The sequence below is a fragment of the Typopeltis vanoorti genome, chromosome 23, assembly GCF_054136105.1.
Source record: "Typopeltis vanoorti isolate ZY-2024b chromosome 23, IOZ_Tvanoo_1.0, whole genome shotgun sequence".
Taxonomy (NCBI): Eukaryota; Metazoa; Arthropoda; class Arachnida; order Uropygi; family Thelyphonidae; genus Typopeltis; species Typopeltis vanoorti.
In genome coordinates this window covers 8,839,786-8,861,971 of record NC_143571.1, presented here as the reverse complement: position 1 = coordinate 8,861,971, position 22,186 = coordinate 8,839,786, and the positions used below count along the sequence as shown (strand labels likewise).

Below are 22,186 nucleotides of genomic sequence, written 5' to 3'. Positions count from 1 at the left end.
TCTACGATTATTCGAGTTACAAATTATTGCCAGAAAACATCCCAATACCATAACACTTCCTTCTCTTTCTTGATTCTTCTGGATTGTGACATCCAGATGATTCATCTCTCCAGGTTTTTGACTAACCCTTCATCTATAATCTACATGGCATAACTGGAAATGACACCCGAAATGGCAACTTTTTTTTTCAATAGTCCAATGACCTCTCAGATACAAACTGTAGACGTAATCGTTAATGATCAGGTGTAAGCATGGATGCCTTAGCTGTGCATACTTTGGAGGCCCATGGAGTGTGGCCTGAGACACTGACACTCGTTCAGCGGCTAAATTCCATAGTCTGCTGTTTCACAGGTTTTTTTTCGTCTATAGGCTTGCACAATGCCACAACCTGCGTTCACTAAGAGCATCGATGAGACATGGGCACCAGTATCTTTCCCCTCTTGGAACACCTTTACTGCAGCTTCTGCAGACAACCTACAGTATTGGCAGTTTTTTGGATCCTGTCATCCTTCAACCGGCATTATACCACTGTGCCTTTTTTTTTCCCCCCCGAAGGCTCTGAGATCACGTCCATGTCCATTTCGAATGAAAGCGATTTCGAATAAACAAGACGTCAGACACTGCAAGTATCATGTTTACTGGCTTTCACTATCTATGAGTGCTGTTTGGCGAGATGGAATGGTCGAGTGTGAAATAAAGAGGGTGGCTATAATATGTTGACTGGACTGTATATCCACTATTGTTTGCATGTAAATATGTTTACATATTTGCCCATTATTTAATAGGCAAATATCTATATTTGTCTATTACATAATGTATAACCAGTGCTATAAATGACACCGACTTTTATTGAACCTCCAAAACAAATAGTCATACAGTAATACAGTAAGATATCATAAAGTAGCAGGTACCATTGAAGAAATATCTAGAATCTGATGGGTCCAAATTGACCATTCAGTATAGTACATTATTGAAGTCAAGTTGAATGTCTGCAATCAGCTGCTTGTGGCTTTTGCGGTGTCTGTTGTAGAGATACGAATTGGTATTAATAATTAATGGGATTTCTTGATGATGATAGATGAAGCTAATTATGTGTGATGAAATTTTATATTTCATCACACATAATTAAGGGATTTACATTAAGGGATTTGAATATGCAATTCGGCATTTAATGCTGTTCCAGATGAAGATAACTTTTTTGATGATGAAATTTGGACTGGAGCATGAACAAGAAAATGAACTTCGCCGAAAGTTCTGAAGAGCTCTCAAGATGTAGATTCTGTAGATTTTGCTGGAAAAGTTAATCTGTTTTCATTTACCAAGGATACATAACACCGTAACTAATTCTTTGTTCTTGTTGTTTTTTAATTATATTCTTTTAATTTCCCCAGAGTCATCGAACCGCGTAAACTTTATTTTAATCTGATTTTAAAATATTATTTCACCACACCTCTGATATAGCGACATTCTTCACTGAATGCAGTAAAACAAAAATTTTAAGCAAGGGCAAACATAATTATAGAAAAAAAAAAAAACGAAAAAAAGAAAGAAAGAAAAAGAATGTCAAAGAATATAAGATTTAGGTTCTTGCTTCCTTTTCAAAACACCTGTTTCATCGACCCCACGTTTTGACTAAAGCAGATGTACAAGTTAAAGAAATACTAATTGTTAATATTGCAGCTAGTCCATCTGGTATAGCCAGAAGCAGTAAAATGCTCTTTCGGTAGCCAGGTGGTGTCCCAAGTGGAATTTTCACATTACTACGCAACTAGTGCCACGTTCTTTCCTTGTAGCTGCTGATAAATAAAGTGAAAGACTTGCATTCACAGCGTTGGGAATATTTGACTTTATTTCGTAGCGTTACTTTATCTGACCTCTACCACTGTAACTGTGTCTAGGCAGTTCATCCGCGGGCAAAGTGGGGAAACAAGATAGCCGAGTTTGTTTTCTGTGGGTATGCTTGTCATCTTATCTGCGGTCAAAAATTACGGCTCCAGTTGCTATCTAATCGCTCGCCCATTCACTTCTCGACTCGGAAGTACATCTAAACTTATCAATGGCGCTAGGTAACGGAGTAATCGAGCTGCTGACCCCATCCTTCCTCTTCTCTGGCATTCCAAGCTTTGAGTAGTATTTATAGAACGACAGTGGGATGAAAGAACCGTTTAGAATATTCATAATCACTGTTCAGAGGTCTCATTTTGTAACTGCTGCTGCACCGCATTAGGCAAAGTTCAGCTATTTTACGGAACAGACGTCATGTCCCGTTGCAGCGTAGCGAGCTGAAGTCTACTCGCATAGCTTCTGACTCCTGTCTGTCTCTTAATGCGTGTATGAAACAAAGACACTTGTTGCTTGTCTTGCAGTGGCGGTGACTAGGCAAAACTATCAAAGCGAATAATACCATCGAGAATTAAAAATAAACATTATAATTTGTATGAGTAGTTTAATATTTTAAGTATTCTTCAAAAAGGGGACGTATAAATGAAATAAAAATATTAGTGAAATGTTTATTGTATAATGAACATTTGATTAGTATAGAATATTAATGTGAATGTCGATATGATGTGACTATTAATAATATTTTATTTATTGGGATTATATTACTTGAGAGTTTTCTTGATTAATATTGTGTAGGGGAAAAATATTAAGCAGCGTTTTCTACTTTAAATTTTATTGGTAAAATATCATGGAGGTGTAATGGACGGTTTTAGCTGTTTGTTAATATTGGACATGCACATTGGCTTTATTTTAGTTCTGATTAATTTTCCAAACAACAAAAAAGGCTCACGAGATCTCTTTGGAAAGAGAAAAAAAATCTGTTTTTTTGGAAGAAAAGTACATTAATCTAAAGCTTTCCGAAGAAAAAACCCGCTCAGTGCTTAGGATAGGATGGTTAATCCTATTTGCATTTCTACAGCTGCATACATGTATGTTATTCTGGTTTGTTTGCCTGCTTTACAGATGAAAAACGCGAGTTTCTGGATGTAAAAAAAACCTTGCCACCCCCACCTTTTCTTGAAAATCCCTGATAAAGGTTCTACGAGATTCCAACCTAGGTCTTTCCAACCGAAGGGAATCGCTGATACCGATTATGCTACGGAGTCTGTTTTTATTTAATTCATTTTTATTATATTAATTATTTTTCTCCAGTAATTTATGTATTTTTTACATAATCCGGAAACTCCGCTCTAGATACCAAAATGAAAATTTTTGAAAGGTACTTCAGACTTCCAATAAGTGGGGAGTTAACCTCACAGCGGGTGATGAATTTCATCTCTCAACTAATTTTTTTTATTATATATATAATATTACACAATCCAGAAATCCTGCTTTGGAGACCAAACATGGGACATTTTAAACCACTACATACCTCAGCAGGATGATAGTCTCACTCTGAGCAATAAAATTCATCTCCCACTTGATAAACTGCGTAGACTGTTGATCATCAGTGTTTGATGATGATGACCAGTTCGGTAGAGCATCACCCCCGGGAAAATACTGTAGAAATTGTAACAGCAGAAACAAAACGACTGTGACATTGACTAGAGTGAGTTTAGGAGACAGCTCATTTAATAAGCGGACTGCTCTTTTGTTGCACCACCCGAAACGGAGTAGTATTTTAAATTTCAGAGAATTTGAGATTTATATAGTGATAGAAGTAATATCGTGAACAGAAGAGAATATTAAAAATCTTTGGAAGGTGAGAAGGCAGTGGGTGTGATATGTCTATGCCAGGAAAGGTTGAAGTGTAACAAAACAGCTAAGAAAAAGCTGATGGGTGGTAGAGATATGCTGTATATCATCAAGGTAAAAAAAAAAAAAAGCGAAATAATGTTTTTTCCTTATTTCGCATTTTTTTTTTCTTTTTCGCTTTCCTTTTTTTTTTTCTTTCTTCAAAAGCAAGAACTATATTTCGATAGCATTTAAGTTCCACTAGCTTTTCCTCACCCCCTTCCACTAGAGAATAGCACAGAAATCAGTATTTAAGACAATAAAGGTCGAAACCGGTCTGGGTAGTGGCCCTTCCCTTAATGCATAGCATTATACATGTCTGCAAGGAAATATGCTTTGCATTATGGGATATACTGAGACAAGGAGTGATGAGAGCTTGGTCCACCTTTACTACGAGTTGCCTCAGTCCTGATGATACTTCAGGCGCAAACTTTGTTTGCTTACACTTGGATAAAGGATTAAACTAAATTTATTATAGTATTTAAGATATTGGTAGAGCTTGAAGCTTGGATCATTTGAGTGGTACATAGTTTCTGAAAGAGAGTATAAAAACTTGTTTGTCATTCAAGGTTTGTCATATGAAGAAAAGGAAGAGGTGTGTGCTTTCTTCAGTAATGCTATCGATAGGATTTGAGGTTCGTAAGAGACGTTATTAATGCATATCCCGGATGCTCCGACATTAGTGGAGAATCTGGAGAACAGGTAATCGTTCACCATGACGTAGAACAACCAGAAAGGAATCTTACGATTCATTTGGAAAGGATAGAGTGTGCAATAAGATAATCATCTGGTGCGGTGGCCTCTCTGCTAAACTCAATCAAATGTTCGAGAAATATTGAGAACAACTTGAGTTTCTCCAGACCTTATCATGATTTGTGCTCAAATCAGCTGTGGAAAAAGAGCGGCGGAATTCATATTAATGATCACTATTAATTGATGGACCTCATTTAATGAAGTTATTTATTCTTGATCTTCTCCATGAATTGAGGTTCATGACAATAGAAGAATAGTTTCATAGCCGACTTTTATCTCCCTTTATTGGCATGGGCTTGCTTCCTTGTTGTTCAGTAAATTCCAGACGAGAATAACATATTGTACAGACAGTATGTTATTAGGAGGGTGAGCATAGTTGAGGAGAGGATTCCAACTTAATTAGGACACTTTTTGATATCCAAGCTATTACGGATTATTTTGATGTCTTTCTGGTAAAAAATTAGAGGAGACAAGTGAGTGTGTGCTTTTCTTGATATAGTGGGATGTGATTTTCCTTCGTCGTCCATACAAGTTGGAAGAAAACCAAGAGGTCAGTTTATCTTTTCATTAGTGGTACATCGAGGTCCTTTTTTTTTCCAGTGAGGATTTCAAATATTTGTTTTGATCAGAATTGCACACATCCCTAACATCTACTCCAAAATCGCATTACCGCTTCTCAGCAATGAGAAGCAGTAATGTGAATCATGTCACGTGTGTTTATTCACCACTGATGTTGAGGCGCTGGATTTTGGTTCCAAATAAGTGACTATTTTTGTGGTCAGTGAATGTATACAAATATTGCACAGTGTTCAGATTCGTGCGTGCAAATTTTTAGGATCTTTTACGTGGGATGAATGGTTTCATGTCTAGATTTAGACCTTTCCACCTCATATCTCCTAGGAGATGGGTTTTACATTATGGAAAAATACTAAGAATAGCGATCATACTTTCTCCACCTTTGCAACGAGTTGCCTTGGTTTGTACTACGTACTTGAACTACGTGCTTTAGCTTACGCTAGTAGTCGCCGATACGTTTATATTACTATATTCGGCATGAAACTCTTTGATCCCGATCTTTGAGTTTCTTATTCGGTTTTAAAACAATGTGGGATTTAATATCCCCTTAATTTAAATAATAAAGTGTTTCGATTACAACAATTACAATTTGAAGTTGAAAACATGGGTTTAATAATATACAATAATTAAAATTTGGTCCAGAATTTGGGGTCCAGATCAAAATAAAAGTGAGTCCTTATTTTTATTTATTCATATTTTTTAAAAATAAACTTACAACCTTTTCTTGGCTGCATGTTTGATCATAAATATAGAGTAGGCGTGTGAGGTACTTGTCTCGCGCAGAAATGACAGGAGCGTCAAATAGAAATTAAAAAAAAAAAAAAAGACTCTTCAATTAATTAACGGATCTAATAATTTCATATTATTATTATGCGGCATAGCCTGTATGACATTGTAGGTGTGGGTTATGCTTATACTAATATGAATTCAGACGAGTCGCAGAAAGGAGCTGTGAAACCTTGAAATATAACAATTTTAATTGGTGAGCCAGTTTACAGTAAACGGAGATAGATAAACGATCTACTATAGATTACTGATGGACTAGGAATGAACACCGGATATATACTAACAGCATGTATTGAACATGAAATTACAAAATAAAATAAGGACCGTATAATAAACGTTTTGCTTTAGTGAGAGTCAGAAAAAAATCTTATAATTTTAAACATTTTATTAGTGTTAATAAATAATAGTTGTTAATCTTGTATTTAGTAAACAGATACTTAATAGCGAATGATTAAATGTGTAATTTAAATATGGCTATTAATTTAAACATAACTTCCTTATAACTTAAAAGAAGTTCAATTCTCCGTTAAAAAATCGTTCAGAGGCAAAAACCCTTGGACTGTCCCTGTAGAAATAACTAGATCCATCTTTGCATTTTATCGAGTCTAAAATTAAAAAAAAAATCTTTAGCCTTTATTATCATTCTTTCACTCTCATCTTCCACTCTGCATATTAGATAAAGATGTGATTCATTCGTGTGTGCGGCTAGATAGTACATTTTACTATTCGTAGATCAGCTCCTTGGAATTTAACATAACGCAAACAGTATTCTTGTGTCCTCCAAAGGTAGGTACAAGCTGTGGGTTAGTGGTTTTCACTTCGTTAGTTGTTTGCTCTTTGAGAAGCTTGGTTTGTTTGCATAGATTTTCAGTTTTCCATAACTCACCGATATTATTTTAGTATCACAAATAAAGATGTTACATTTTCAAGAGTGAAGCGTTTTGCCTAACGCTATCTTTATGTAGGAAAGCGCACTCGCATGTTACTATGATTCTTGTAAAACTGTTATTTTTCAATTCATTCGCTGATAAGTAAAGGATTTAAAAAAATTAAAATAAAACACGTCACCTCGAATAAATCAATATGCAAATATGACGGTCAAATCTTATTATTATTTAATATGCATTCTCAACAGTTGAGAATTAGTTATTTGTTACTCTGTGTATAATTAGTTTTTATAGTCTCGATAGTATTCGAATATCTCGCGATCCCTTTGAAAAGTGACCTAACTCCGAGTATAATATAATAACGTAGCTTTTTTTTTTTTTTTTTTTTTTTTTTACTTACGACGGAAGCAATAAAAGCTACGAGGCCAGCTTATTATGTCTCTAAATTACGCGTTTTTCTGGCCAGTTTGTGGGATGAAAACTCCGAATTTCCGGGAGGATAAACTCTTTCATCTGCGTATGTGACCAGGTGAATCATCTTCGTTTGAAAAGTCTTCATAACGGTTCTTCGCTTCTTAAACGGGATTCGAAATCAGATCATTCTGATCAGGTGCGTCAACTATCTTTGGGAAGTTTATGTTTTCGTAGTAGAACCACAACCCAAACCCCCACCAACTAATGTTAAGTCGCGTTCGTTTTGAATGGAGACTGTAACTCTCTTCAGAGAGTTTTTGAAGATCTTGAAACATCATCAGAAACTCAATGAAGATTGATTGTCATGAATCTTGAGAGATGAATATCAAAAAAAATATATATTTTTTGTTTTGTTTTTGCTTTTGTATCGAATGTAATATTTCTGTTCGTGTTGCTTAATCTTTCGTATGATGTTGATTTAATCTTCATCACTTCTGTTTTTATTAATTCATTTGTTTACTTTTTTTGTAATATATATTTTCTCCTGTCATAAAACTTCGTAATATAAACAAGATAAAATTTCTCTTCTTGAGATAACTTGAAATCTCTAGTTATTATTGGCATAATTTACATCACAATTACTGCATCCTCAATATTCAAGCGACTAAGTTTTCTTTTTTGCTTTTTGGCATTACTTTATCCGTGTACTTGTAGCAGTTCTGAAACCACACAGAACATTTTTTTTCTTTAACTCCTCTACTGCTGTTTTAAAAAAGTGCGGTCTATTGTTTTTCAAATCAAATGTTAATAAATTTCTTCTATTTTTTATTTTTTTTTGTTGTTGTTTCAGCATCTGCGATACTATTGTACAATGTATATGATCACTCGTATAAAGTATTTCATGGCATTGATTTTTGATTCGATGTTGGTAGAGGAACAGCATGAAACTGGCAAGGGTCTTGGATGAAACATGTTTTTAGTCGCGCTGATCAGGTGATTTCCGAAGGAGGAACAGAAAGTAACGCGGAAGTGTCTGTTGAGAACAAGGCTGGAGATAGTTTTTACAGTTTGGGAGTTTTGCTTCAGCTCGTGTTTGCAATTAACTTCAGTAGTTCTCTGTTCCGAAATTCAGTTGAAAATTGCTTGATTTGTATTAGGAAAAAGAAAAAAAATCGATATAAAATTTTGTATATAGATTAAAGCACTGATATTCAGTGCTCATGATGGAAATTATGATTTCGGAGTTTAATAGTAGATGAATTAAATGTAATCCGTAATGCAGACCCCCACAGAAACATTTGTTGTACTTGAATGATTATATACCTATTCACTGAATCATAATGAATCGATCCTTAATACATATATATTTAGAAACATGCCATCGTTGATAATAACTTATTATCTTCATGTTTAAACATTCTGGTTATTAAAATTGTACTTGAAAATTAAGCCTCTGTAATCTAAGTAATCCTCTCTAATCAGAAAAGAGTAATATACGTCACGTTGCCGATTTTACAGGCTGATACCAAAATAAAACAAATGTACAAAGGATTCGTTCTATTTTGATTTTTGATAGAACTGAAAAAAAGAAAAAGAAAAAAGAAAACAAACAGCATCTAAAGAATGTTGAATATTCTTTTAGCATTTCTTAACTGCGGCGTTTTCAAAAATATTCCCAGTATTCTGATCCTAAACATATATATTCTACTTAAAATGCCAGACAAGCAGTCTGCCAACAAGAATTTTCGTCTATAAGGACACTACTTAGAATTTTTTGATCTACAGACTGGTCTGTTTAAATATACCGTTTAGATAAATAGCATAACTCGAGGAAAAATCCGGTTATGCTACAGGCAGTCATTCTCTGTCGAGTATCGAAGGGCATTGTACACCACACGAGTCACCTACTCAGTTAAGTCTGATATCCTTGAAGCCTTTTCCGGGACCATTAATATTTCGTTTCTTTGAAATTTTGATAATTCTTTACCCTTCGTATTCGGAATGATGTTATGATTACGCCATTAATAATTACGTTCATCCTCTCAAATTATTTCTGAATTAGTGAATTTATTTTACAAGTGTTATTTGAAACTTAATGCATCCTACTTTTCTTCATATTACATTCTCTTCGTGTTTATTTACTTGCAAGAGTGTCCTAAAATTGCAGAAATGTGAATGATCTATACAAAAAAGGATGCTCTTAATATTGCAATATTTAGCCTAATGCAAAGAAGCGAGTTTTGTTTTAAAAAAATTGTTCGTTAAGCCAATAAAAACATTTAGTTTTAAAAATATTGAACAGAGATCTTGATGTATGTTTTACTGTTTTCTTCTTAATATATATTTTAATGTGCTTCTGAAATAATGCATAGTACCTATTGTGATGTTTCACTTTGTCTGTCCATCCGTCGATCCGCATGCTTTTATGCATATAGCAATTTCTCCTTGCTGGATGGAATTTAATGAAATTTGTTATTTGAAATGGTTTCTAAAACTTGACAGCAATAGTGATTAGTCATGGCTATTCGAAATCATGCATATCATATTACTTAATGACAATATGTGAAGTTAGGCGAAAAACGGCTCTAAGTTCAATTATGTGTTACTAAATGATTTCGATGTACAAAAATTCTATTGTATTATTTGGTACTTTAACTGATCAATTAAATCAAGAACTATTGCCCGTTTCAAGTCATCATTGATAAACTCTAACTAATCAGTCAATATTTATGGTTTTGCTAATAATGAAACGATACTACAGGACGAGCGTTTTTATTTGCTGACATAACATTGTTTATGATGCTCTAGGATAATTTCCGCAATTGTTTATATTGATAATTATAAACAGTTCTCAGTAAAGCAATATAAAGGAAGGTTATTCGAAAATATGAAACCTAGACGGGGGGGGGAGAATATTTCGTACACTGCAGTTGAACGTATTTCGCTCATTTTGAAAGAATAGCTGATTGTGTTACACATGTTCAATTCAATCAGCTGCGTGTGAACCAAGTTTTAAATTATAGAAGCTGATTGTAAACAGTGACCATGGGGAAAGGACAACAGCAGAAATCGAACTCAATAGGGAGCAGAGCGTATGAAAGAAAGAGGAGGTTGTTAATAAAGAGGGTTGCTCTTTTGAATAAAATCAGTGATTTTTCGAAATATTACGAGAGAAAAAAATAAAACTAAATAGTTTTCTGCTGTCTTGGAACCTTGAAAGCGTTTTATTTTAATTGTAATCCCGTACACGGGAGGTTGTTCAACTTATGGTACATTAGTAGCGTGGATTAGTACCGAAACCTGAGGAGAAGAAGAAACTTTGTTAACATTGGGTTTGAAGGTCTGTAGATTGTTTCAAAATACAGCAGTAGGAGGCAGAAAGATTGTTATGATATACCAATTACATAAAATAACATTCATAATTTAAACATGATCGTATTCAAAGATCTTCGAACAGCTGCTTCCCATATTTTACAAGATTTAAAGGAGAGCCGGGAATGAATGATGGCAGTCCTGATGAACAGAAACCTTGGAAATATTTATAGAAAATGCAAGTAGTAGAAACAGAACATCTGTATGAAAGAGAATGGAGCGCTCAGCTGGGTTGCTCTCTAATAGAGTGATCCGCCTAATTGCTCTCTTCTGTAGTGAGGGAAGTATTTTTTGGAGCATCACCACAAATGTAAAAACAATGTACAATAGTTAGATGGATTTTGCAATTTTTAGAGTTAAAAGCCCTTCACTGAAGTAAAACTTTGGGTAAAAGAGAGAACCTAATTTCTTGGATGCTACGGAGGTGATACTGCTAGTACGTTTATTCCAAGAAAGATTTCAGGTTAGAGTTATCTAGAGGAAAGAAAAGAAAATTTTAATGTCTTTTTTTGCGAGAACTAAGACAAGAATTGATACGGGATGATTTTTCTTACATATAACAAATTTTATTTAATATAATATGTGCATTCATAATAACCGAAAAAATTGATACACCAACTACATAAACTAACATTCATAATTTAAACATGATCGTTTGAATACGATCATGTTTAAACACGATCGAATAGAGTGCTTATGTAGCTTCTTTGTAATTGCCATGACGCCAGATTCGGAAAAAAAAAAGTTGCAGATATGATTTTAGTCACCCACTGACTAGAGTATTTTTTTTTTAACCGGTTCCGGAGTTAATCGAACTTTGAAGATGAGTAGGGAAACATCTCTTTACATCACTTACGACGACAACATGATATTTGCTCTTCAGTTGTAAAGAGCTCGTTATGAATTTCGTTTAGAAGGCGAAGTACCCTTATAGGGGCGTTTCGCCTGAAGGTGAGTTATCCTGTCTCATGAGGAGGTAGTATAGTTTATTATTATTATTCGAAAAAAACAGGCAATCCGTCCGGATTACGCACACAATTGAAGAGGATCAGTGACTGCGAGTACTGATCTTCTTCAATTCCAGGCGCATGGTTCGGTAAGATGTGGATCGCGAACAGTCTTCATCAAATGCTTCGGTCAGTTGCTGCACACAAAAAAGTGTTGTTTGTCAGGACAAGCCTTTTCAGACGATGGCGATTTCGTTCTTGTCTTAAACTAAAACTGTTTTAGGATTACAGTCGCGCCTCTGAGACAAACAAGTGGACTATTTTACCACTGATTAAACACCCGGGATATCTCACCTTTTGAGAAACCAGTCAGCTCTGCTGTTTTCAAAATCGTAGCCCCAGCCTGGCGGGCACCCACAATAATTCTTTTATCGAACTCCGAAAGATCGTTTGTTTTTCCCATTGCGATCAACGCTATTGACGATTACTGACCAGCAATCGCTGGTCAGTAATCGTCATTTTTAACTAGTTTAAAACATTTTTAACTAGTTCCCTAGTTAAAAATGTTGCTGGTCAAATTTCTGGTCAAATTTTAACTAGTTCCCTAGTTAAAAATGTTGCTTAAAAATCCCTAGAACAAGTGGCGATGCACATGACCAAGTATTTTGCATATACGGTACGTAAGTGATGTTTACGTACATTCGCATAACGGTTTCTAATTCAGTGGCCAGTATGTGCTCCTGCTCCATATATTAGTACTACTTCCATGAATAATACACTCCAAAAAGTTTCATGTTTAGTCTCAATGCAGCGTTTCTGGTGCATGTAAATAATAAGTTAAATAAAAAATAATCATGTAGCCCGCTGTATCCACTGTACTAATAGTAATGTACTGTAGGTTTATAACCTTTTGTGGGTGAGAGTCGCATAAAAACAGGAAAAGAAAACTAATCTTTAAAAAGCTAGCAATTTGCAGAGACAGAATCTACACAAGCTGTATGCATTGGGACACAGTAACCAGACTTTTTCTCCAAATGACTTGTGGAAGGAATCAGAAACAGCTTCGGCACTAGATCGTATTCACGATCAAGACTGTTAGAAATGAGGAGTCTGACTGAATTGTGAATTAATGCGCGTACAAAATGGATTACCAATTAGAGAGAGAGAGAGAGAGCGAGTAGGGTTGTTTGTGGATTTAGTTTTCAAGGATCTAAAATTTGAACAGCTGTGACGGAACAATTAATAGAGTGCTGAGGTTGTCAAGAGAAGAGGAAGTTCAGCAGAATTGATTTGCTAGTAGGAACAAATGATTTGCGGGTCCTGTAAATAAGGTAGCACGGAAGTTTAGTGTTATTAGAGATGTGAAGTAAAATTTTTGAAGGTAGAGCTGTCAGTATATTGCACAGGTATGATTGACAGAGAGTCGGAATGAAGGACGATGATTATAAATGGTATGATAGCAAGGATGTGTATGCTGATCTATAGGATAAATTTGAGGATAAAGAGGTGTTTGCTGAGGATGGTTTGCAGTGGCGGCCGGTGAAAATTTTAAGTGGGAGTGCTGCATATACAAAATAAATAAATAAAATTATTTTTTTCCTAATCAGTAACCAATTTATTAATAAATAAATTTACTTATTTAAAAATTGCTTTATTAAAAATATTTCACTCTCACCACGAACAAACACCAATAATAAGTTTCGTATCTCACAGAAATAACGCGCGCAAGCATACGATACACTGCCCAAACGAGCAGTATCGGAATCACTTGTAACGTGCAATGAGAAGCGCAAACGAATATCGGCGAGTCTAGCTGCAATTGGCCGAATGTGATAATTTCGACACTGCGTTAGATCGCAGTGCATTTGTCGTAATCTAAAGCGTTAATCGGACAATTTCAATTATTAACTATTCAATCAATGTCGAAACATAAGCTGTAATCTTTAATATGTTGTATTGCATTTATATAATGTTGTAAGCATTGTTATTATTTATAAACACAAACGAAATTTAATTTTTTCCTTGGGGGTCTGCAGTGTCGCAGTGCTTACGTACGAGTCGCCACTGATGGTTTGCATCTGATCGAGATTGGTGGTGAGAAATTGGGTATATTGCTGTTGGGTATAGCAGATTCTTCTAGGAAGGGAAACGAGAACTAGAATGTCGGTTTTAAGTGTGGGCTCTCTGAGTTCATGTGTTGCAGATGGTGTTGTTGTTGGTGGGATGCGTAATGGTGTTCTAGGGATGGTCTCGAAGGACGTAGTTGAGTTAAGCGCTCAGTCTCACGAACATGTGAGGAATTGCGGGAACAGGAAGGAGAATTAATGAGTGCTATTGTGTGTGTGTGTGTGTGTGTGTGTGTGTGTGTGTGTGTGTGTGTGTGTGTGTGTGTGTGTGTGTGTGTGTGTGTGTGTGTGTGCGCGCGCGCCAATTAAGGTGGAGGATAATGGGTCCGGGTATAAAAATTGTTTGTCTCATCAGGGCAGGTGGTTGACTATCATGCGTGTTCACTAATGCCAGAAGCATCCGGAATAAATGGAAGGGTTTCTTAGCATTAATAAATGGAAATGAACTAAAAAAGTATTGGCATTAACGAGACTTAGTTGACAGAGGAGGAAATCTTTATTGGGATAGAATGTAATGGGCACAGTGTATTCAAGGAAGATAAGCAGAATAAGAAGGGAGGAGATTATCGCTAATGATAATAGATAAATTGCAGCCAAACAGAATACAGATTACATTATCACAATGACTGCGATAATGTGAGTAATATTATGTTAATGGGAATTTTCGGAAATTAGTCGATGAAGACAGAGACCTGTGGATAAAGATGGACGGTGAGTTAAAATTTACAGGTCACATTGCCAAGATATTTAAGACATTACATCGGTTAACCACACTGTTGAAAAGAACACTACTTTGTAGGAACAAGAAGTTATTCTTCTACTTTACAAGGCCTTGATAAGACCACATCTGGACTACTGTGCTGAAACGGTCACCTGGATCCCATGGAGATAAGGAAACCGCGGAAGCGATTCAGCATCTGCCAACCAAAATTATATCTGGGTATTGGAGCTTTACATATGGAGATAGACTGAAGGAGTGTGGCCTTCAGGTATTAAGTTTTATTAAACAAAGTTGGAAACAATTATTATTTTACAGTTTTATTTTGTGCCAGTTGATGTAAAAGAGTTTATATGAATATAGAAAAATATTAATATTAAATATTAAAATTATTAAGAAAATTATCATTGGGAATATCCAGGTTAGATATCCCTTCCAATTTGCGTTACAGCAGCTTTTAAACCGAAAGTAAGAAATACTTAACACAGGCATGTAAAATAACCATCTTTATGCTGGAAAGAGATTCACTGTTTCGAAAGTTTATCACCGAGAAGGTTAGTAGCACCTATTTGCTCGCAGATAGGTGCTACTAAATTTTATTTATTTATTTATTTATTTTAACTGTTGATGATCATGAAAAGTTCAGTGAGCCTCAGCATAAAACCGAGATAGTTTTTCCACTGTGAATACATTTTACTGTCTTTATGTGTAGTTTATTTGCATCTGTGCTCAAACCACCTCTGTTCTCATAACAAAAGAATTCCAAAACCCTGGTTTTCTTTTTGACCACTTCGGAAAATGTCTAACCTTTGAAGATAATCATTTTGAAGCTGTCGAATAATGCTAACAAACTAAACTTATTTTTTAGTTTGTTAGCATTATTCGACACCACCCTCCATGCAAAAAACCTGTTCCTCACTCCTTTGCTCACACCCTCCTTATACAGCTTCCAAGGATGACCACTTGTTCTCTTCCTATCTTTACCCATTCTGCGCAAAACCTCCCGACATTAATCTGGTAATTCTCTTAACAACTTATGTCTCGACCATATACCATATACCCTCTCCTCCTATCCACCAATTTCTGCAAATTACATTTTGTCAATCTGTCTTCATACTCAACATTCCAAAGACCAGAAACCACTTTAGTGAATCATCTCTGAGCTTTGTCAACACATCTTGTCAACCATATGTGGCCTGATCAAAGCCTTATACAAAGGAACCATAACATCCTTACTTCTACAACTCAGTGCCCTCTGCATTATTCCCATTATCCGCTGTGTTGTCCTCACAATTTTAGTAATATATCCCCGAAATTTTAGGTCCTTGTCTACTACCAGATCTCTCATCTCCTCCACCACTTCCAAGATATTTCTACCGATTGTGTACTCTACATCCCATCTCTGCTTCCAAAATTTCAAAACCTTACACTTTGCAACATTGAATTGACATCCCTACTCATTTACCCATTCGGCAAGTGTATTCAATTCCTCTTGCAAAGCTACAGCATCCGCTATACTCCTGATAGCCTTCTCCAACTTTGCGTCATCTGCAAACAACTGCATATCACCATTCAGACCTCTCCAAATATCATTTACATACAAATTAAACAGCAATAGACCCAAAACAGACCCTTGGGGTACACCACTAGTAACTTTCCTCTTCTGGGATATCGCTCCTCCATAGACAATTCGCTGATACCTATCAGACAGCCACTCTCCAATCCAGCGAACTAATCTACTGTTCAGCCCCATCCATTCCAATTTAATTACCAGCTTGTCATGTGGCAATTTATCAAACGCCTTTGCAAAATCTAAATATATCACTGTATATGCAACATTCTTATCCAACGCATTTGTCACTAAGCAGATTGCTAAAGCACGATCTTCCTTTAGTAAATCCATGCTGGCCGCCAAAGAGTATTTTTCTGTTGTCGACCCAATTCTGAATCTTCTAACTTCTCTAATACCTTAGCCACAACTCCAGTCACACAGACTGATCAAATTCAAAGTCCTACTCTTATCACCTCCCTTATGAACTGGAACAATTTTACCCTCTTTCCACCCTTTTGGAACTTGACCCAGTGAGAGATTTATGTTGAAAAGATATGCAAAAGCTGTTGCTAACTCTCTGGAACATTCCCTCAAAACACGTGGTGAAATAGCATCAAGTCCCACAGCCTTATTTACATCGTCTATTCAATTCCTCATATACTTCCTGTTCACTTACTAACAGTTCCTCCTCCTTCTTTCCCACTGCTTTCAAGTTTGCATGATGTCACATTCATGAGAATGAAATACCTTTATCAATTGCTCATTAAATATCTCAACTATATCCTCCGCAGCGGTTATCATTCCTCTGTTTTCACCAATCAATCCCATCCTACCATAATCATTCTTTCTTCTACTGGCCACATATCGAAAAAACTCCGTAGGATTTTTTTTGGGGGGGGGGGGCGCTTTAGCTAACTGCTGCTCATACCACGCTTTTGCTACCTTTATCAAGCGATAGTAGCAGTCATCTGGTGCGTTGAACGATTTCAAAACTGTTCTCAAAACGGAAAGGGATATATAATATTTTGTTTGTTCGTTTATTCAGTATTTTAATTTCACTTCAGATGTGTTAACATCAGTCCGAATAAAAGTGAGATATCGAAAATATGCATTATCAGGTAACTGTTCTCTAGTTTTATCTTGTTATCTGTTTCTTTATTTTGTCTGATCGTGAATGAAAAAAAAAAAAAATTAACTGCGCCTCCTCAACCATCTTAGCGTGGTGATGTTTCCCGAAAAGTAAACAACAAAAACAACAAAAAACTGTTTTGAGTTTTTCCAAAAGTTTTTGAATTGAGATGGACCAAAGTGCCGCATCAAACGTAGTTCACTGTAAAAATAAGTCAATGTCATTCGTAAATGAAAAATGGAGGAGGGCGGGGGGGTAGCATAACACCTTGTGATGAATTGATACAGTGAAAAGCACTGGTGTTTTATCCTTACACAACTCCTTACTGGATTAATCCTCCACTAAACAGGTCTTAGAGCCATACATTTCTACTATTGCATTTATTTAATTAATTTTTTTTTTATATATATCACCAAGACTCACCTACGAAAGGTTGTAAACACCTATAGTACATTCGTACTGTGGGTGGTCTAAGGTTCTTATTTTATTAATTTATTTGAAATAATCCTGAAACCCTGCTCTAGAGATCAAACATGGAACTGTTTCAAGCCATTCAAGCCTCCCATAAGCAGTTGGTTATTCCACACTTCATGTTTTTCTAACCTAATCCATAGCAAAGAATCAAGTCTTGCCTTGATTTCTATGGACAGATTCTCACCAGCGGTAGCGCTCTACAAACTGCATAACCCATCTGGTTCCATATAAATGGCAGAAGTACTGTTCATTTCCACGTATTAATATCACCAACTGTATGGTGTCTGTTATTCATATTTGCAATCATTGTGAGTGTTCAGCCAATGAGATGATTTTGCTCTTATTTTGCACGCAATCATTCTTATGTTACGTAAGATATGCTTTTTTTAAAGTTAAATTCATTAGGTAAAATCGTGTAGAATTTGTTTCCGGTTAAAAATCGAATTAAAAGATAATAACCATAATTAAGATGAAAAGCCAAACGGCTATATTTTCTGGAGAAGTTAATTAAATTAAGGGGATAAAAATCCCCTTAATTTAATTTGTTAATCTGTATAAGCTATCGACTGGTAGAACTCGATTTCAGTCTGATTTTAGAAATAAAAAGACTTTTGACATGGTTATTATCTAAATTAAGGGGATAAAAATCCCTTATTATTTTACAGCCAGTATGCGAAACTCTAAGATCGAAAGCTACGATCTACGAGTTTCATGCCGGAGAACCATCGGCGAATCCAAGATTAAGTGACCACTTGGTAGTACCACACCAAGGCAACTCGAAGCAAAGGTGGAGCAAGCTCCCTCACTGTCATTGATATTTTCTCATAATGTGAAAACACAGCTCCTAGGAGATGTAATACTGCTTTACATTAGGAGAAGAGGTCACTACCCAGACCGGTTTCAACCTTATGTATAGGTGAAGCGGGCTCTAAAAATAAGACTATCCCAAAAGATCGCCCAACTCAGCGTTGTTCCACTCGATGACAGGCTCACCCTGTCACCGAGAAGAACGTCTCAGCATGGGCTCTACCCAGTGGCAGGCTCACCCCACCACCAAGCAGAGCCATAATCTCAGCGGTGACCCCACTCAGAGACAGGCAAAAACCTACCTCCAAGTGGAGCCTCTCAAAGCCAAATCCGTCCCGCACCGGTTTCCACCCTCATTGGGGTCTCATCAGTGAGTAGGTAGACCTGGATGATATCCAAGTTTAAGTGAAAAGAACTTACATACCTTCACTATACGAATGCCAGAGTGGTCTGCCCATATATATTATATTATACCAAGTGGTCACTTACGCTTGGATTCGCCGATAGTTCTTCGGCATGAAACTCGTAGATCGTATATATTTTATAATTCCTTTCATCCATATTTTCAAGATATTTCTTCCAGATCATCTTCTTATCGATCTCTTACGTAGTAAGGTTGCACATTCATTTTGTTCTCACTATAGGAACGCATTCAGATGCTGCATCGTTTAAGCATATTTTCAAAGCTTTCCATGCGCTGTTAATATCCTTTCCATTGAGTAACTGGTACCTTGGGACCAAACATTATGCTGTCCTCAGTTCTTCATAATTTCCTGCTTTGTAGTTCAGCCTGTAACCTGTCCTAACTGGAACATCCATGTTTTCTTATGCAATTTCCGAGGACCTGTACGGCATTTATTCATTTATTTAACGTATGGGAAACAAAAAATTAATGAACTAAACTATACAGATGGAAAGTTCAGTTAACCATCCAAATGATGACGCTATCTGAAAATAAAGGCAAGTTCCTGAGGCCTCTATAGAAGCTGTGTATGTGTGTGGCGGGGGGGGGGGGGAACAATCATCAGTGATATGATGCATAGTCTGCACTGCGCGACACACGCTTGGAAATACCCCACGCATTTAATAAGTGGGCACAGCGGCCTTCTCTAGTTCTAAATCTGTTTAGCTGAAACCAGAGGTGTCAGGAATCTCGGAGATTTGTTGAATCTGTAATCAGGTACTTTTTTGTAGTTTGTAATTCATTCCAGAGTTTATTCTTCTCCACCAATCCTGGGGACCATCATCCGATATTTTCACTAGCCATATGGGAGATCTGATTATCTTTATTTTTTGGATGGTAGTTTCTTCTTTTCTGAGTATGAAGGAGTGATGTGGAAAAGAACAGGTAACCATGAAGAGGAGGGAGGGGTGTAGACCTTAAGGTACCTGAAATGGTTATCATTGTTTTGTTAAGCTGTGTGTCCACGAGAGTCGTGTGGTGACTTCTGCTCCAAACTGGTGAACAATGCTCTGCATCAAAGAAGACTAGAGCCAGGGCTGCTGTTCTGAGTCGAGGCATTATCACCCCAAGTCGTGTTTATTAGTTTATGATGATGTTCCTGGCAGACATCTATAACTTTTTTTCCAAATGTTTTCGGTAATAATTCAAGTGAAAAAATATATTACAATATTAAAATTAATAAATCTGACGAATAAATTAAAAATTTAAAAACACGTTAGGAAAATATTTTGCATAAAATAGAATCAAAGAACCCATGCGACTTTCGGGTTGTAGATTGGCCACTTCTCTTTAACTGCACTATAAATTTTAGTACCGTCCTTGTCTTTTGCAGATATAATAAATCTTTAATAAGATATGTGCTTTGTATTTTCCTGAGTCTTTTCTCTCTCTTAAAAGTATTGAAACTTTCCTGGCATTTGCGTCAAGGTGATAATCGCAAAAGTAAGCATAAAATGAATTATTTTTATGGGAGATAAAAATTCACACTTCGGCCATTTTGGTATCGGTTGCTTACAGGAAGCCATTTAAACTTTTCCTAGAGGATCTTAACGCGATAGTCACAAACGACTAAGTAATTTTTCAGTGTGTTTCTTAGAATGGGCAGCAGATGCTAACGTGGCTCTGTTTCTTCATCTGATTGTACACATATAGCGGATGCACAAAGTTTGAAATGTGATATTTTTGATCGCTCCTGAAATTTGTTGAACCATTTCAATTTCTTTTTAATTGGATATTATATTATACGTGGCCATTCCAGCGTCTGTTATGAACATATAATTTCCTTATATATTTCTGTAAACCGCAGAAATCGAATCTATCCTTAGTTCTGAAGAACTCAGACCAGGCCTCTTATTCACATACTAATGCAGCAGTTTTTGAACATCACACCAGGAGCTGGAAACCTGAATTCTTACTTCATTTTTATATGTTTACGTCACTAAACTTGTTTATTCACTGGGTCTGCAATTATCCTAAATTAACGTAGTTCCAACATTTACCCTCCTCGCAACAGCAATTTATAAATGGTAATGGTATCAAACAGCAGTAAAGTGGATGTCAACAAACCGAAGAAAATCGTAACTACTTTCTAACTGATGGACTGTCAAATAATTGTCTAGCAGAAGTTAAATTGATATAATTAGCACAAAAATGTGCTAATATTCTTCCAAGTTGACACTCATTCATTCTTAAATAATGATAGGGACTGGAGAAAATTGTTGTGATATTACTTTTTTTTCCCGCATATCACAACAGTCAGAACATTTGTTGTATGCGGAAACAGGAATTACTAAGATGATCTAGGAACGACCTCTCTGAAAATAGCACTTTATCGTTAGTGCCATTTTGAACTTCTTGTTTTTTCCTGACATCTGTTAGCAACATACACACAAAAAAGTTTCTAGATATTGCATCTATCAGTGGTCTTCGGTTTTCCAATAACTGGGTGGATATATATAATTTTGGATAACTTGTCAAGGACAAGTTATCCAAAAAAATGTTAGCCTTGCTTACACATTGCATCAGGTCCGGTTACTTCAAATTTCAAGATAATATATACAAACAAAATCATGGACTGGCTATGGGTAATCCTTTATCCCCTGTACTCGCAAATATTTACTTAGAGGATTTTGAAACCAAGGCTATCTCTTCCTTTATTTTAACACCTAAAGTTTGGAAACGTTATGTGGATGATGTCTTCATTGTTTGGAGCCATGGACATGAATCCCTTATGGTTTTCCTCGAACATCAATAGCCGACATCAAAGTATTAAGTTTACTGCCGAGCTTGAAACGGATAATTCCTTGCATTTTCTTGATGTCAAACTGACCCGCTCTTCTGGTAAACTCAAAATATCGATATATAGAAAGCCCACACATACCAACAGATATTTGCACAGTCAGTCCCATCATTTCCCTCCTCATAAGCTTGGAATAATTTCCACCTTGGGATATAGAGCCCGTTCTCTTCTTGATGACCCAAATGAACTTCTTACAGAAATAAACCACCTGAAAACTTCTTTCGAAGTTAATGAATATTCCAAGAAAATCATTGACAAATTCCTTCTTAATCCTCCTAGACATCACTCAGAAGAAACAAATAGATTCAAAAGCAATATATCTATTCCTTACATAAGTATTGTTTCACATAAATTAGCAAACGTTCTAAAGAAAATACAATATCAGAACCTTGTTCACTCCACTTCCAAAGATCCTTTCCTTAATTAGCCACCCAAAACCTTGTCATCATCAACTCAAATGCCCTGGTGTATATAAAATATTGTGTGATTGTGATATTCCTTATTTTGGGCAGACAGACAAATCTGTCGAATTGCGTATGGAAGAACACATGACGGACATTACTTACCGAGCGAGTGCATTATCAAGTCATATCCTTTTCTCTGCTAATCCTAATGATGAAAACCAAAGTCACAAAGTCTGCTGAGAA

General features: G+C 36.1%; 1 protein-coding gene across 5 annotated transcripts in view; it reads left to right on the top strand.

The window, feature by feature from the left end:
• The window catches only part of LOC150093607 (cyclin-dependent kinase 4-like), a 358,246-nt gene that overhangs the window by 160,357 nt on the left and 175,703 nt on the right, over nucleotides 1–22,186 (top strand). The gene's annotated exons all lie outside the window — the stretch shown is intronic.